Here is a 12,175-nt window from a genome sequence, read left to right on the forward strand (position 1 = left end):
CTCTATAGGTACGGGCAGGCCGTTGCTCACCACAACATTAAATAACTGTTTAGGCAGACAGATGAGGACTTCCGGGGACCAGCACTTCTCAAAGTAACGTTTACGGATGGTGGTGACTTGTGACCCGGTATCAATGAGCGCAGGCAGGGGCATACCGTCCACATACAGCATAATGTCTGGATGGGAGCCTACATATTTAGCAATGCCTTTTTTGGCGTGTGGACCTATTGTTTGTCCTCCTGGGGTGCGGCCCTTCTGCCCAGGGTTTGCCCATTTAAACTGTAGCATGTATTGATATCATTTCTGCTTTGGTGGCAATTTTCACAAAATAACCGTAAAGGGCTTGGATAACCTTCGGCTGGCCAGAACGGACCCGGTGGTAATCGGGGCTCGGGTAGTAGTGGCTGAGGCATTGGACGTGGGCTCTGTAGCTCGCTGACTTTCTGACACAGCGCGGCAACACTGCGAGTCAGCTCCGTCATTTGTTTCTGCATTTCCAGCAGTGGAGCAGACATATCACTGCTAGATTGTTCCGCCTGTTTGTACACGTCATTCTTGCGGGGACAGGACAAGCTCATGTCACTCAACACATTCATCCCTGTCTTAGGCTCCTCCCCCTCAGCGGTCTGGGGCTCCTCCCCCACAGCGGTCTGGGGTTCCTCTTCTCAGCGGTCTGGGGCTCCTCCCCCACAGTGGTCTGGGGCTCCTCCCCAACAGCGGTTTTGGGCTCCTCTTCTCAGCGGTCTGGGGCTCCTCCCCCTCAGTGGTCTGGGGCACCTCCCCCTCAGTGGTCTGGGGCTTTGTACCCAGAATAGTAATGGCCAGTTCTTTGAATTGTACAAATGTGCTATCGGGGTGCTGCACCGACAGCATCTTCAGCTCCTGAGAGTCTCTGTTAATGAGCCCCCTATTAACTATTGCCTAAGAGCCTGGTCGGCACCAGCAGCTCCGTAGGGTCGGCCCTTATTACAGCCTTCATGTCCTCTGGCAGGGACAGTGCATGTTTCCTTAGAGTCTCCCCAACTCTCTATCCTTTAATAATCCTTTATCTCTGACATAGTGTGTTTGTCACAGATAGTTTGCAGCCTATCCATTGTATCTTCTACTGTCTTTTTGTGCTCATGCGGCCATGTTTTAACTTCTTTGGCAGCGGGATCTTCTAGTTGGCCAATGAGAATTTCTACTTTCTGTTCCATGGCTAATGAAAACAACCGGAACATTGTTCCTATTTTCCCATTAAATACTCTAAGAGTATGGTACTCGCCACTATACTTGGGTAGCCATGGCGCTCCTAGGCAGTAGGACATGGTTACTGGCGCAAAGCTAGAGGGGCTGGTAGCTGCATGTGCATTGACTGATGCAGCAGCATTTGCCTGGTCATCGATGGCTGGCTGGTTGCCAGCAGGATTATTTCCCACAACTAGAGATGAGCGAGGATACTCACCAAGGGCAATTATTCGAGCGAGTATTGCCCTTAGCGAGTACCTAAGAAAAGATTCGGGTGCCGGCGCGGGTGAGCGGTGAGTTGCGGGAGTGAGCAGGAGGGAGCGGGGGGGAGAGAGGGAGAGAGAGATCTCCCCTCTGTTCCCAGCACTCCCCTCCGCTTCTCCCCGCCTCCCCGCCGGCGCCCGAATCTTTAGAGTTGAGTGGGCAGGTACTCGCTAAGGACAATACTCACTCAAGTAATTGCCCATAGCGAATATGGTCGCTCATCTCCACCCACAACCAACATCTCAATTTTATAGTTGAAAGGCACAGAAGGAACTATCTTGTTAGTAGGACGCCAAGATTTGGGGGTTGTAATGCCCCACTGAACTTACTGTACATATGCCCGGAGGCCTAGTCCGTGTAACGTGATGCCAGCACTCTATCTGGACCCTCGGGGTGGTATGCCGCAGAAATAACAGAGTCAAGTCCAGCAATAGTTTAGAATCTGAAAGTGCGAAGATTTACTAACTTTTAAATTAGCAATAACAGCTTGAATACCCAGTTCTCAGTATTTGTAGCAGGTACACCACAATGCAGCACTAAGCAGGCAATGTGAGTACAGCAAGAAGATACAGCGGTATTGAATGGAAGATACTCCGACTTCAACACTCTGTCACTTCCTTTCCTGTAGATGCTTTACCAGAGATAAGAAAAAGTTACCAGCGCTCCAATGCAACCAACGAGGGAGAGAAGTATAATGGAATAGGGCACTTACTGTGCAGGTGTGCCTTGTCACCGGCACCCCTGAATCCCAGATAGCAGATAATATGACAGGCGTAGTAAAGAGGTAGTGCTTATTGGTCCGTACCATGCGACGCGTTTCGGCTCAATAAAAAGCCTTTCTCAAGCATGCGTACATTTAAAAACATCATGATATTTATATCGGACAGAGGACATCTCATTACTTACTCGTGCCTTCCCTGCGCCATTCGCTGGCGCCATTCCACCCCTTCAGATGCATAACTGCTGAACGTGATCCGTGGGACGCAGCGCCGCGCTCCACCGTTATGTCACATGACAGCGCTCGTTCATCAGTGGGAGGGGGAGTGTTTTGTGAGAAGTATCGGTGGTGGAGCGCATCAGCCATAGCGTACACCCGGGCGCATATGATAATATGCCGTATTGTATCGTCTGCACACAGTATGTTCTGCTGACATGATTGCAGATATATATATTGACTAGCTGATATACCCGGCTTCGCCCGAGTTAATTTGGTACTGGTGTTTATCTGGTGTTCACACGGAAAATCTTATGAAGTCGTGGTTACTTTAGAGATACCGGAAAAGCATATGTTCACCATTTTGCATAGTTCTTTGCGTTACCCAGAAAACACCATATGGAGGTAACCATGCGACGTTTCCTTTATATAAAATGACATCAGGAAGTGAGAGAATTAGGTTCCATACGTAAAATTTGGACGCTAATTCTTTTGCACTTAGAATTGAATAATGGAGTTGGGACCCATTAAATTTTCCTATTTATGACATAATCAATGCTTGCGCCAAATTTCATGTTTCTATGACACCAAGATGTGAGAGAATTAGATTCCGTACGTAAAATTTGGACGCTAGTTCTTTTGCGCTAGAATTGAATAATCGAGTTGGGACCCATTAGCTTTTCCTATTTATGACATATTCAATGCTTATGGCAAATTTCATGTTTCTATGACATTGGGAAGTGAGAGATTTAGATTATTTACGTAAAATTTGGACGCTAATTCTTTTGCGCATAGAATTGAATAATCGAGTTGGGACCTATTAGCTTTTCCTATTTATGACATAATCAATGCTCGTGCCAAATTTCACATTTCTATGACACTGGAAAGTGAGAAAAATACATTCCGTATGTAAAATTTGGACGCTAATTCTTTTGCGCATAGAATTGAATAATCGAGTTGGGACCCATTAACTTTTCCTATTTATGACATAATCAATGCTCCTGCCAAATTTCACGTTTCTATGACACCGGAAAGTGAGAAAATTAGATTCCGTACGTAAAATTTTGACGCCAATTCTTTTGCGCTAGAATTGAATAATCGAGTTGGGACCCAATTACTTTTCCTATTTTGGAGATAATCTATGCTTGTGCCAAAATTCATGTTTCTACGACATCGGGAAATTGGAGAACTTTTGGCGAGTCAGTCAGTGAGTGAGTGAGGGCTTTCGTCTTTATATATATAGATTGGAAGCATTTCGGGGAGGACATCTGTATAAATCCATTGCCAATCATATAAAGAATATAATTCGTCAATAAATATTCATCAATAATTAATAAAATTATAAGCTCATTTAAATTAACAAATTAAAAATTGGTAGATATAAATTGGATTCAATAAAATATATGTGCGAATGGAAAGAAAAATAATTGAATTACATGTTTTTCAAGAATTTCATTTAAACCATATTGAATCAAGGTATTAAAATGAAGTATGTAAAACATTTCTTTGTCTTTAACCTCGCAAATTCGTCTTTAGAGATTTTTTCAATTGGGGTAATATTCATATGGGCAGGGTCTGAGCTGTGATGCAAAAGGAAGTGTCTAGAGAGGCGATGTGTCAAAAAAACGCGTTTGATGTTGTATCTATGGTGATTAATGCGATTCCGTAAAGAATTAATTGTGCAGCCGATATAGCGCAACTTACACGGGCATCTATATATATAAAGACGAAAGCCCTCACTGACTCACTCACTGACTTACTGACTCACTGACTCGCCACTAATTCTTCAACTTCCTGATGTCGTAGAAACATGAAATTTGGCAAAAGCATAGATTATCTCCAAAATAGGAAAAGTAATTGGGTCCCAACTCGATTATTCAATTCTAAGTGCAAAAGAATTAGCGTCCAAATTTTACGTACGGAATCTAATTCTCTCACTTCCCGATGTCATAGAAACATGAAATTTGGTACGAGCATTGATTATGTCATAAATAGGAAAAGTTACCGGGTCCCAACTCGATTATTCAATTCTAAGCGCAAAAGAATCAGCGTCCAAATTTTATGTGCATAATCTAATTCTCTCACTTCCCGATGTCATTTTATATAAAGGAAACGTCGCATGGTTACCTCACGTGGTGTTTTCTGGGTAACGCAAAGAACTATGCAAAATGGTGAACATATGTTTTTCCGGTATCTCTAAAGTAACGACGACTTCATAAGATTTTCCGTGTGAACACCAGATAAACACCAGTAGCAAATTAACTCTCCATTTATATGCACCTAGTAAAGCAGGAACAGATGATTTTAAATTCATGATCATCTTAGTGTGTTTATGGGGACTTAATGGAGCTAAAAGGTTGCCTAGAGTTTTACTCCTCCTAAAGATGATATTCGGGCATGGTGATCGAGTTTCTATCAAAAAAGGATCCCCTCTCAGAATGTCCCATCTGTTCTTAATGATGTCTTTAAGTTCTTTCTGTTTCGAATTCTATCGTGTAGTGAAGCATGGTCCACATTTATTTTCATTATCTTTCGGTTTTGTTATTGTTGCTCTTCTTTCGAGTATTGGCATGGATCTTTCTTCTTGTAGCGCCTTCTTATTAGAAGGTTTGTATCAAATTCTTCAGATATTTCTTTTTACGGAACCGATGGCATAAAATGCTAGCTTGTTCATTGTAGCTATCTATTGTTGAGCAGTTGTATTTATACAGATGTCCTCCCTGAAATGCTTCCAATCAATATATATCTGCAATCATGTCAGCAGAACATACTGTGTGCAGACGATGCACATACTGTGTGCGCTCCACCACCGATGCATCTCACAAAACACTCCCCCTCCCACTGATGAACGACCGCTGTCATGTGACATAACGGTGGAGCGTGGCGCTGCGTCCCACGGATCACGTTCAGCAGGTATGCATCTGAAGGGGTGGAATGGCGCCAGCGGACGGCACAGGGAAGGCGCGAGTAAGGTAATGAGTAGAGATGAGCGAACGTACTCGTCCGAGCTTGATATTCGTGCGAATATTACGGTGTTCGGGATGCTCGTTACTCGTAACGAGTACCACGCGGTGTTCCGGTTACTTTCAGTTTCCTCTCTGAGACGTTAGCGCGCTTTTCTAGCCAATTGAAAGACAGGGAAGGCATTACAACTTCCCCCTGTGACGTTCAAGCCCTATACCACCCCCCTGCTGTGAGTGGCTGGGGAGATCTGATGTCACCCGAGTATAAAAGTCGGCCCCTCCGGCGGCTCGGCTCAGATGCCGTGTGAGTTAGTGAGGGAAAGTGCTGTTCTATTGGAGTTGCTGTAGGGAGAGTGTTTGTAGTGAGTGTAGGCTTCAAGAACCCCAACGATCCTTCTTAGGGCCACATCTACCTGTGTGCAGGCTGCTGTTAGCAGTGGAAATTTTTTTTTTTTTCTTCTCAAAATCGGCAGTGCAGAGCATTGCACCCGGTATTAGGGACAGAAGTGGTGCATAGGCAGGGAGAGTGTTAGGAGTGAGTGTAGCCTTCAAGAACCCCAACGGTCCTTCTTAGGGCCACATCTACGTGTGTGCAGGCTGCTGTTAGCAGTGGAATTTTTTTTTTTTTTTCTCAAAATCGGCAGTGCAGAGCATTGCACCCGGTATTAGGGACAGAAGTGGTGCTTAGGCAGGGAGAGTGTTAGGAGTGAGTGTAGCCTTCAAGAACCTCAACGGTCCTTTCTAGGGCCAAATTTAACCGTGTGCAGTACTGTGCAGGCTGCTGTTAGCAGTGTTGCATTTTTTTTTTTTTTCAAAAAATCGTCTGTGCAGAGCATTGCACCCTCCATTGATACTACAGGGAAAGAATTGTGTAGGCAGGGCCACAACACAGTTATTGTTCATTGAATATCCGCAGTGGGGCCCTCCCTTTGCAAAAAAGCAGGGAAAAAATTATATTTGGCCTGCCTGTGTCAGTCCTAAGGTCTCCGTGTACGTGTGTGCTGCGTGGAGAACGTACAAAAATCAAACGCAACCAGCTACGGTTTACTGCAGGCTTGCGCCATTGTCTTTCCTGACTGGCAAATACCTGCTCTGCCAGAGTTAATAACTCTGCTACACTAAAGTTGTGTGACACTTTTTCAGGGCCACACCACAGTTATTAAACGTATTGTTCATTGAATATCCGCAGTGGGGCCCTCCCTTTGCAAAAAAGCGAATTAATTATATTTGGCCTGCAGGCTTGCGCCAATTTATTTCCTGCCTGGGAAATCAAATCACTGGTAATACAGCATGCTGAGGGGTAGGGGTAGGCCTAGAGGACGTGGACGCGGCCGAGGACGCGGAGGGCCAAGTGAGGGTGTGGGCACAGGCCGAGCTCCTGATCCTGGTGTGTCGCAGCCGACTGCTGCGTGATTAGGAGAGAGGCACGTTTCTGGCGTCCCCACATTCATCGCCCAATTAATGGGTCCACGCGGGAGACCTTTATTAGAAAATGAGCAGTGTGAGCAGGTCCTGTCCTGGATGGCAGAAAGTGCTTCGAGCAAGCTATCATCCACCCAGAGTTCTGCGCTGTCCACTGCTGCAAATCCGAATCCTCTGTCTGCTGCTCCTCCTTCCTCCCAGCCTCCTCACTCCACTACAATGACACATGCTCAGGAGCGGGAACACTCCCAGGAACTTTTCTCGGGTCCCTGCTCAGATTGGGCAGCAGTGGTTCCTCTACCACCAGAGGAGTTTATCGTCACTGATGCACAACCATTGGAAAGTTCCCGGGGTCCGGGGGATGAGGCTGGGGACTTCCGGCAACTGTCTCAAGACCTTTCAGTGGGTGAGGAGGACGATGACGATGAGACACAGTTGTCTTGCAGTGAGGTAGTAGTAAGGGCAGTAAGTCCGAGGGAGCAGCGCACAGAGGATTCGGAGGAAGAGCAGCAGGACGATGAGGTGACTGACCCCACCTGGTGTGCAACGCCTACACAGGACAGGTCTTCAGAGGGGGAGGCACGGGCAGCAGCAGGGCAGGTTGCAAGAGGCAGTGCGGTGGCCAGGGGTAGAGGCAGGGCCAGACCGAATAATCCACCAACTGTTTCCCAAAGCGCACCCTCGCGCCATGCCACCCTGCAGAGGCCGAGGTGCTCTAAGGTCTGGCAGTTTTTCACCGAGACGCCTGATGACCGACGAACAGTGGTGTGCAACCTTTGTCGCGCCAAGATCAGCCGGGGAGCCACCACCAACAGCCTCACCACCACCAGCATGCGCAGACATATGATGGCCAAGCACCCCACAAGGTGGGACGAAGGCCGTTCACCGCCTCCGGTTTGCACCGCTGCCTCTCCCCCTGTGCCCCAACCTGCCACTGAGATACAACCCCCCTCTCAGGACACAGGCACGACCTTCTCATGGCCTGCACCCACACCCTCACCTCCGCTGTCCTCGGCCCAATCCAGCAATGTCTCGCACCGCACCGTCCAGCCGTCGCTAGTGCAAGTCTTTGAGCGGAAGCGCAAGTACGCCGCCACGCACCCGCACGCTCAATCGTTAACCGTCCACATAGCCAAATTTATCAGCCTTGAGATGCTGCCGTATAGGGTTGTGGAAACGGAGTCCTTCAAAGCTATGATGGCGGCGGCCCCGCGCTACTCAGTTCCCAGTCGCCACTACTTTTCCCGATGTGCCGTCCCAGCCCTGCACGACCACGTCTCCCACAACATTGTACGCGCCCTCACCAATGCGGTTAGTGGCAAGGTCCACTTAACTACGGACACGTCGACAAGCACAGGCGGGCAGGGCCACTACATCTCCCTGACGGCACATTGGGTGAATTTAGTGGAGGCTGGGACAGAGTCAGAGCCTGGGACCGCTCACGTCCTACCCACCCCCAGAATTGCGGGCCCCAGCTCGGTGGTGGTATCTGCGGCGGTGTATGCTTCCTCCACTAAACCACCCTCCTCCTCCTCCTCCTCCTCAACCTCTGTCTCGCAATCTAGATGTGTCAGCAGCAGCAGGACGTCGCCAGCAGTCGGTGTCGCGCGTCGTGGCAGCACAGCGGTGGGCAAGCGTCAGCAGGCCGTGCTGAAACTACTCAGCTTAGGAGATAGGAGGCACACAGCCCACGAACTGCTGCAGGGTCTGACAGAGCAGACCGACCGTTGGCTTGCGCCGCTGAGCCTCCAACCGGGCATGGTCGTGTGTGACAACGGCCGTAACCTGGTGGCGGCTCTGCAGCTCGGCAGCCTCACGCACGTGCCATGCCTGGCCCACGTCTTTAATTTGGTGGTTCAGCGCTTTCTGAAAAGCTACCCTCGCTTGTCAGACCTGCTCGGAAAGGTGCGCCGGGTCAGCGCACATTTCCGCAAGTCCCACACGGACGCTGCCACCCTGCGCACCCTGCAACATCGCTTTAATCTGCCAGTGCATCGACTGCTGTGCGATGTGCCCACACGGTGGAACTCTACGCTCCACATGTTGGCTAGGCTCTATGAGCAGCGTAGAGCTATAGTGGAATACCAACTCCAACATGGGCGGCGCAGTGGGAGTCAGCCTCCTCAATTCTTTTCAGAAGAGTGGGCCTGGTTGGCAGACATCTGCCAGGTCCTTCGAAACTCTGAGCAGTCTACCCAGGTGGTGAGCGGCGATGCTGCAATCATTAGCGTCACCATTCCTCTGCTATGCATCTTGAGAACTTCCCTGCAAACCATAAAGGCAGCCGCTTTGCGCTCGGAAACCGAGCCGGGGGAAGACAGTATGTCGCTGGATAGTCAGAGCACCCTCCTGTCTATATCTCAGCGCGTTCAGGAGGAGGAGGAGGAGCATGAGGAGGATGAGGAGGAGGGGGAAGAGACAGCTTGGCCCACTGCTGACCGTACCCATGCTGCTTGCCTGTCATCATTTCAGCGTGTATGGCCTGAGGAGGAGGAGGAGGAGGAGGAGGAGGAGGAGGAGGAGGATCCTGAAAGTGATCTTCCTAGTGCGGACAGCCATGTGTTGCGTACAGGTACCCTGGCACACATGGCTGACTTCATGTTAGGATGCCTTTCTCGTGACCCTCGCATTCAACGCATTCTGGCCACTACGGATTACTGGGTGTACACAGTGCTCGACCCACGCTATAAGGAGAACCTTCCCAGTCTCATTCCCGAAGAGGAAAGGGGTTCGAGAGTGTTGCTATACCACAGGACCCTGGCGGACAAGCTGATGGTAAAATTCCCATCCGACAGCGGTAGTGGCAGAAGGCGCAGTTCCGAGGGCCAGGTAGCAGGGGAGGTGCGTAGATCGAGCAGCATGTACAGCCCAGGCAGTGCAACAGTCTTTAAGGGCCTGGCCAGCTTTATGGCTCCCCAGCAAGACTGTGTCACCGCTCCCCAGTCAAGGCTGAGTCGGCGGGAGCACTGTAAAAGGATGGTGAGGGAGTACGTAGCGGATCGCACGACCATCCTCGGTGACGCCTCTGCCCCCTACAACTACTGGGTGTCGAAGCTGGACACGTGGCCTGAACTAGCGCTGTATGCCCTGGAGGTGCTTGCTTGTCCTGCGGCTAGCGTCTTGTCGGAGAGGGTGTTTAGTGCGGCTGGGGGAATCATCACAGATAAGCGTACCCGCCTGTCAACCGACAGTGCCGACAGGCTAACACTCATCAAGATGAACAAAGCCTGGATTTCCCCAGACTTCTCTTCTCTACCAGCGGACAGCAGCGATACGTAAGCAATACGTAGGCTGCACCCGCGGATGGAAGCTACGTTCTCTCTCACCATCCAAAACGGGGACATTTCTGCTTCATCAATCTGTGTCTAATATTCCTCCTCCTCCTCCTGCTCCTCCTCCTGAAACCTCACGTAATCACGCTGAACGGGCAATTTTTCTTAGGCCCACAAGGCTCACTCATAATTTTTCTAAACAATTTTTATATGTTTCAATGCTCTTAAAAGCGTTGAAACTTTAACTTGAACCAATTTTTAGTTAAACTGGGCTGCCTCCAGGCCTAGTTACCACTTAAGCCACATTAACCAAAGCGATTAATGGGTTTCACCTGCCATCTTGGTTGGGCATGGCCAATTTTTACTGAGGTACATTAGTACTGTTGGTACACCAATTTTTTGGGGCCCTCACCTACAGTGTAATCATAGCAATTTGTATGTTCTTCGCCTGCACTCATGGTACAGAAAGGTGTGTGGGGTTGGCCTACACTTTAGCTACATAAATGTAACTTGGGCCTTGGCTATACTGCAGCTACTGAAATGGAACTAAGACTGCGCTCCCGCTATACTGCTGCTTCGGAATTGTTACTGGGGCCTGTCTTGAGTGCTACTATTGCTGACATGGAACGAAGACTGCGCTCCCGCTATAATGCTGCTAGTGATATGTTAGTGGGGCCTGTCCTAATGCTACGGCTGAAATGTTACTAATTATGGGCTCTGCCTATACCGCTGTTAATGGTATGTCTCTGGGGTGTGGAAACAGAGGCTTCCCAAAGACATGATGGCGGCGAGGCCATTTCCCACCAACGCGGTTACTGTAAAGGTGCATATAACCACGGACACGTGAAGAGGACACGTAGTGCCTCAAAAACATCCCCCTCCTCCTCCAACAGGGAAAACATTCTTGGCAAATGCCTTTGCATTGGTCCGTCTGGTGGCAGTCCAAGAATTTCACCTTTACCGACACTACAAGAGAGCCCCCCCACCATCCCCCCGCCACGGCCCACTTAATCCTGGCCACATTCCGAAAACCAACAAAATAAAACCGCGCTACTAGGTCCGCAGTCACCACCACATTACCACCAACGCGGTTACTGTTAAGGTACATATTACCAGTCTGACTGGGGCATGCAGACACCTTGACAGAATGAATAGTGTGTGGCACATAGGTTCCCCATTGCTATGCCCACGTGTGCAGCTCCTGATGGCGGTGGCACAGGATTGGATTTCTCATTGCTTCTGAACAGCATTGTGGGCTATCGCCCCACCCCTTTTAAAGAGGGTCGCTGCCTAGCCGTGCCAACCCCTCTGCAGTGTGTGCCTGCGGTTCCTCCTCATGGCAGACGCACTTCTAAATAGACATGAGGGTGGTGTGGCATGAGGGCAGCTGAAGGCTGCGCAGGGACACTTTGGTGTGCGCTGTGGGGGGGGGGGGGGGGGCGGTTGGTCAGCATGTAACCCAGGAGAAGTGGCAGCGGAGTGTCATCCAGGCAGTGATTGTGCTTTTTTTGTAGCTAGTGTGGTGCTTAGCAAAGGTATGCCATGCTAATGAGGGCTTTTCAGAAGTAAAAGTTTTTGGGAAGGGGGGGGGGGCCCACTCTTGCCGCTATTGTGGCTTAATAGTGGGACCTGTGAACTTGAGATGCAGCCCAACATGTAGCCCCTCGCCTGCCCTCTCCATTGCTGTGTCGTTCCCATCACTTTCTTGAATTGCCCAGATTTTCACACATGAAAACCTTAGCGAGCATTGGCGAAATACAAAAATGCTCGGGTCGCCCATTGACTTCAATGGGGTTCGTTACTCGAAACGAACCCTCGAGCATCGCGGTAATTTCGTTCCGAGTAACGAGCACCCGAGCATTTTGGTGCTCGCTCATCTCTAGTAATGAGATGTCCTCTTTCCATATAAATATCATGATGTTTTTAAATGTACGCATGCTTGAGAAAGGCTTTTTATTGAGCCGAAACGCGTTGCATGATACGGACCAATAAGCACTACCTCTTTACTACGGCTGTGATATTATCTGCTATCTGGGATTGAGGGGTGAAGGTGACAAGGCACCCCTGCAAAGTAAGTGCCCTATTCCATTATA

This window comes from Eleutherodactylus coqui, chromosome 6, assembly GCF_035609145.1.
Source record: "Eleutherodactylus coqui strain aEleCoq1 chromosome 6, aEleCoq1.hap1, whole genome shotgun sequence".
In the NCBI taxonomy this organism is placed as follows: Eukaryota; Metazoa; Chordata; class Amphibia; order Anura; family Eleutherodactylidae; genus Eleutherodactylus; species Eleutherodactylus coqui.